Here is a 6,126-nt window from a genome sequence, read left to right as displayed (position 1 = left end):
CCAGGAAGATGAATGGCAATCACTATTTTGGCAGGGAGGAAAGTGCATCAGCTAGCAATTTGCTGTAGAAAATGTGCTTTCTGCTCCTCTCACAGCCAAAACTCCTACCCATTTCTTGGAAGTCCTTCTTAGATAAGGACCGTGTTCAACTGAGTGACAATGAAGCCAAATGGCAATGCCGCAATCAATTGTCCTGTACACAATCTCCTTCATCCACGTGGAAGGTTACTCACGGGCACACAAGAGGACGGAAGAAAGCCAAATGCATCGTTGGACATCATAAAGTCAGACGTGTTGAGGGCTGAAGAAATCTTGCAGAGATATGGAAAGCTGCCCTGAAAACCCAGTTCGGGGAGAGCCTGAGCTCTTTTGTGCTTCTAGGCCTGAAGATGCTCAGCAGCTTTCCCAGATGCTCAGCAGGCAGTAGGATTGTGCCTGAATCTGGCTCTGGAAATGCCAGTGCCTCAACTGAGAGCTGTGGCAATGATTTCCATTGCATGGAGAGGGGCCACAGTCCTGCAAGAGTCTTTCAGCAGAGCAAACAGCAGCCTGGAGGGTGGGCAGTGCTGCATCTGGACCACTGCATGCTCATCCTTCACCACAATGCAGAGCTGCCATGGATCACTTTTTCCATTTCTCCTGTTGGGTATGTTTTGGAGAAGTTGTTCTAGGTGGCTTTGGATGGTGATCCAAGTAGGAAGCAGCCATTCGCCTTGCTGTGATATCCTTACAACTAGTCCTAACTTCTCATTGCCTTTGGTTTGATTGGGGGTGTTTTATCTGTTTGTTTGATTGGTTTCTTTGGGTTGGTTTCTTTGTGTTTTTCTCTCTTTTGCTTGGAGTTTCTTTTCCTTTTTTAGAAATGACTGGTGAAGTTGGCACAACCAAACTCCAGAAAACGTAAAGCAGGCTTGACTTTCCAGAAATTGCTTTTGGCTGGCTTTAGCTGCATTCCCCAGGATCACGATCAGCAGTAGATATTTGCAGGTTTTGCTCTGCATCCTCAGCCTGCCCAGATGTTGTTCAGTGTTTCAGCAGTGGAGAAGACGATGGATATTTTGCTAAACCTCCTTTCAAACAACAAAACTTGGGTTAGCACGACAGAAAAGAAGAAAAGAAAATCTTCGCCAGTTAGAACAGAGCCAGAGTCCCACCATTTCCCCCTCCACTTTGCTTTCTTTTCTACATTTAGAGGTAAAGCTTCCATCTCCAAAAGCTTCCATCTCTCACTTCCTGATGTAGCCATTTGCTACCCTTTAGCCTTGACTGCCACGCATCGGACTGCTGTCCGTGTGGGGCTGGGGATGCTCAGCCTGGAAAGAGAAGGGGGCTGGCGAGGCCTCCCTGCAGCTCTAGGAAAGATGGGCACAGAGAGGAGAAGCCCTTCAACTGCAGGAGTGAGCTTGAAGTTGGATCTAATGAAGCTGCTCTTTTCCACTCCGGCTGCTGGGCCACTGGCCCAGGCTGTGCACAGAGGCTGGGGATGCTCCATCCTTGGCAACATCCAAGGCCAGCTGGGAGCGGGGCTCTGAGCAACCTATTCTGGGCGAAGATTGCTCCGCTTGGAACAAGATGGTCTTTAGGGTCCCTTCCAAGCCCAAGCACCCAGGGATTCCATCATTCATTCTACGGTCTCCGTTGTCCTCTTCAGCCTGGGCCTGAACTCCTGGCGGTGATGTCACAGTGCACGCTCCAGCTAGAACTTCCAGCATCCAGCAACGGCCACAACACAACCCTTGGCTCCTTGTGCCAGCACGCTCTTCATTCACCCTGCTCCAAGCCTACCCCTGTCACCTTGTTGCCACCTGCTCCCTGATTCCCCCAGCAGTCCCCAAAGCTCCCCATCGCTTGGATTTTGCTCTCCATCCCTGCAGGATGTCTGCATTTGTTCCAAAAGAGCTATGGTACTATTCCACGGAGGCGGACACCCCGCAGCTGCCTGGCTGGGCTGGAGCTCTGTGGGACAGGCTGGGAAATTTTGCTACCTCTGCAGGCTGGCACAGACCGAGAGGAGGAGACGGACGTCGATACACAGACTGATAGAGAAGAAGCCATGGAAGTGGACGGAGAGGATACTGGAGAGCAAGAGATGGATGTGGATATGTACGAGACAGAGGAAGAGATGGAGGTGGAAACGAAAGATTATATTGAAGAGATGGATATTGATCTAAAAGACAAGGAGGAAGACATGGTCTTGGGATGAAGACCGATGCCAGCAGCAGAACAGGCAGGTGCTCCCCACAGGCAGAGTGGGTCCCCTGCTGCCAGCCTGGGGCCAGGCTGGGAACTTCCTGCTCAGGGACACGCTAGCCCATGCACTGGATTCTGCTGGCCATCCCTGGCCTGGCCTGGGCTTGCTGTGGGCCATACAAGCCCTGTTCCAGTGCCTGGGCCACAGCCCCCAGCCAGGCTCCCTTCTGGCAGCAGAGTCCCACTGGGCCAGTGCCCAGCCCGGCAGCACATGGAACACCCTTCCGTGCCTGACTGCACTGACCGTGCTACTTGTTTTTCCTTCCAGGACTTAGGGACATCACAGACACAGATGCCACCCTACTGTACATACGTTTTACAGTTGTTGTGTTCAGGATAGAAGTGTTAGAGTTTGTTTAAGTTGCCTGTAAATACGTTTCATAGAGTTTTGTTAGATCTGTTCTCAGGTAAATAGGTTCTATAGTTTGTTGTTGTTGTTGTTGTTGTTGTTACCAATATTCTTACAGTGTAAATATGTGGTGTAGTTCATTCTTGTTCCTTTTCTTCTACAGATAAACAGTCTTTGATTTTCACACCCCAGTTCTCTTTGCATTTTCTTCGGGCACGTTTGCAAAGCTGTGGGTTGTTTCGGGAACAATGTTTGCAGGACTCTAAAAAGAGTGTCAAAACCGCTCTGCCACACTCTCAGCTGCTGCTGCTGCCCCAAAAAGCACTGGCTGGCTTTGCTCACACAATCACAGTTGTGGTGGCATTTCTACCACACCACAGGACAGCGATGTTTTCCCTCTTCTCCTGGAAATACCTACAGCACTTGTGGGTAGCAAGGCAAACATGAGCCTCTTTTAGTGGCCCTTGTGAAATTGGACATGTGAAATGAGGTACACAAAGCCACAGGCCAGCTGAACCTGGCATCTCTGAATGGGTCTTTACATTCTTCCCAGGAAGATGAATGGCAATCACTATTTTGGCAGGGAGGAAAGTGCATCAGCTAGCAATTTGCTGTAGAAAATGTGCTTTCTGCTCCTCTCACAGCCAAAACTCCTACCCATTTCTTGGAAGTCCTTCTTAGATAAGGACCGTGTTCAACTGAGTGACAATGAAGCCAAATGGCAATGCCGCAATCAATTGTCCTGTACACAATCTCCTTCATCCACGTGGAAGGTTACTCACGGGCACACAAGAGGACGGAAGAAAGCCAAATGCATCGTTGGACATCATAAAGTCAGACGTGTTGAGGGCTGAAGAAATCTTGCAGAGATATGGAAAGCTGCCCTGAAAACCCAGTTCGGGGAGAGCCTGAGCTCTTTTGTGCTTCTAGGCCTGAAGATGCTCAGCACCTTTCCCAGATGCTCAGCAGGCAGTAGGATTGTGCCTGAATCTGGCTCTGGAAATGCCAGTGCCTCAACTGAGAGCTGTGGCAATGATTTCCATTGCATGGAGAGGGGCCACAGTCCTGCAAGAGTCTTTCAGCAGAGCAAACAGCAGCCTGGAGGGTGGGCAGTGCTGCATCTGGACCACTGCATGCTCATCCTTCACCACAATGCAGAGCTGCCATGGATCACTTTTTCCATTTCTCCTGTTGGGTATGTTTTGGAGAAGTTGTTCTAGGTGGCTTTGGATGGTGATCCAAGTAGGAAGCAGCCATTCGCCTTGCTGTGATATCCTTACAACTAGTCCTAACTTCTCATTGCCTTTGGTTTGATTGGGGGTGTTTTATCTGTTTGTTGGATTGGTTTCTTTGGGTTGGTTTCTTTGTGTTTTTCTCTCTTTTGCTTGGAGTTTCTTTTCCTTTTTTAGAAATGACTGGTGAAGTTGGCACAACCAAACTCCAGAAAACGTAAAGCAGGCTTGACTTTCCAGAAATTGCTTTTGGCTGGCTTTAGCTGCATTCCCCAGGATCACGATCAGCAGTAGATATTTGCAGGTTTTGCTCTGCATCCTCAGCCTGCCCAGATGTTGTTCAGTGTTTCAGCAGTGGAGAAGACGATGGATATTTTGCTAAACCTCCTTTCAAACAACAAAACTTGGGTTAGCACGACAGAAAAGAAGAAAAGAAAATCTTCGCCAGTTAGAACACAGCCAGAGTCCCACCATTTCCCCCTCCACTTTGCTTTCTTTTCTACATTTAGAGGTAAAGCTTCCATCTCCAAAAGCTTCCATCTCTCACTTCCTGATGTAGCCATTTGCTACCCTTTAGCCTTGACTGCCACGCATCGGACTGCTGTCCGTGTGGGGCTGGGGATGCTCAGCCTGGAAAGAGAAGGGGGCTGGCGAGGCCTCCCTGCAGCTCTAGGAAAGATGGGCACAGAGAGGAGAAGCCCTTCAACTGCAGGAGTGAGCTTGAAGTTGGATCTAATGAAGCTGCTCTTTTCCACTCCGGCTGCTGGGCCACTGGCCCAGGCTGTGCACAGAGGCTGGGGATGCTCCATCCTTGGCAACATCCAAGGCCAGCTGGGAGCGGGGCTCTGAGCAACCTATTCTGGGCGAAGATTGCTCCGCTTGGAACAAGATGGTCTTTAGGGTCCCTTCCAAGCCCAAGCACCCAGGGATTCCATCATTCATTCTACGGTCTCCGTTGTCCTCTTCAGCCTGGGCCTGAACTCCTGGCGGTGATGTCACAGTGCACGCTCCAGCTAGAACTTCCAGCATCCAGCAACGGCCACAACACAACCCTTGGCTCCTTGTGCCAGCACGCTCTTCATTCACCCTGCTCCAAGCCTACCCCTGTCACCTTGTTGCCACCTGCTCCCTGATTCCCCCAGCAGTCCCCAAAGCTCCCCATCGCTTGGATTTTGCTCTCCATCCCTGCAGGATGTCTGCATTTGTTCCAAAAGAGGTATGGCACTATTCCACGGAGGCGGACACCCCGCAGCTGCCTGGCTGGGCTGGAGCTCTGTGGGACAGGCTGGGAAATTTTGCTACCTCTGCAGGCTGGCACAGACCGAGAGGAGGAGACGGACGTCGATACACAGACTGATAGAGAAGAAGCCATGGAAGTGGACGGAGAGGATACTGGAGAGCAAGAGATGGATGTGGATATGTACGAGACAGAGGAAGAGATGGAGGTGGAAACGAAAGATTATATTGAAGAGATGGATATTGATCTAAAAGACAAGGAGGAAGACATGGTCTTGGGATGAAGACCGATGCCAGCAGCAGAACAGGCAGGTGCTCCCCACAGGCAGAGTGGGTCCCCTGCTGCCAGCCTGGGGCCAGGCTGGGAACTTCCTGCTCAGGGACACGCTAGCCCATGCACTGGATTCTGCTGGCCATCCCTGGCCTGGCCTGGGCTTGCTGTGGGCCATACAAGCCCTGTTCCAGTGCCTGGGCCACAGCCCCCAGCCAGGCTCCCTTCTGGCAGCAGAGTCCCACTGGGCCAGTGTCCCAGCCCGGCAGCACATGGAACACCCTTCCGTGCCTGACTGCACTGACCGTGCTACTTGTTTTTCCTTCCAGGACTTAGGGACATCACAGACACAGATGCCACCCTACTGTACATACGTTTTACAGTTGTTGTGTTCAGGATAGAAGTGTTAGAGTTTGTTTAAGTTGCCTGTAAATACGTTTCATAGAGTTTTGTTAGATCTGTTCTCAGGTAAATAGGTTCTATAGTTTGTTGTTGTTGTTGTTGTTGTTGTTACCAATATTCTTACAGTGTAAATATGTGGTGTAGTTCATTCTTGTTCCTTTTCTTCTACAGATAAACAGTCTTTGATTTTCACACCCCAGTTCTCTTTGCATTTTCTTCGGGCACGTTTGCAAAGCTGTGGGTTGTTTCGGGAACAATGTTTGCAGGACTCTAAAAAGAGTGTCAAAACCGCTCTGCCACACTCTCAGCTGCTGCTGCTGCCCCAAAAAGCACTGGCTGGCTTTGCTCACACAATCACAGTTGTGGTGGCATTTCTACCACACCAC

The 6,126-nt window shown here is 50.4% G+C and overlaps 1 long non-coding RNA gene across 1 annotated transcript; it reads left to right on the top strand.

The window, feature by feature from the left end:
* Window positions 1-1,724: 1,724 nt before the first annotated feature.
* Window positions 1,725-5,825, top strand: LOC147648665 (uncharacterized). The gene is made up of 4 exons (XR_015279957.1): window positions 1,725-1,904; window positions 1,994-2,227; window positions 2,519-5,047; window positions 5,142-5,825. It is a non-coding gene; the product is annotated as an uncharacterized LOC147648665 (long non-coding RNA).
* The last annotated feature ends 301 nt before the right edge of the window (window positions 5,826-6,126 follow it).

The sequence above is a fragment of the Cyanistes caeruleus genome, chromosome 31 (assembly GCF_971803275.1).
Source record: "Cyanistes caeruleus chromosome 31, bCyaCae1.hap1.1, whole genome shotgun sequence".
Taxonomy (NCBI): domain Eukaryota; kingdom Metazoa; phylum Chordata; class Aves; order Passeriformes; family Paridae; genus Cyanistes; species Cyanistes caeruleus.
This window is presented reverse-complemented; position numbering and strand designations above follow the sequence as displayed.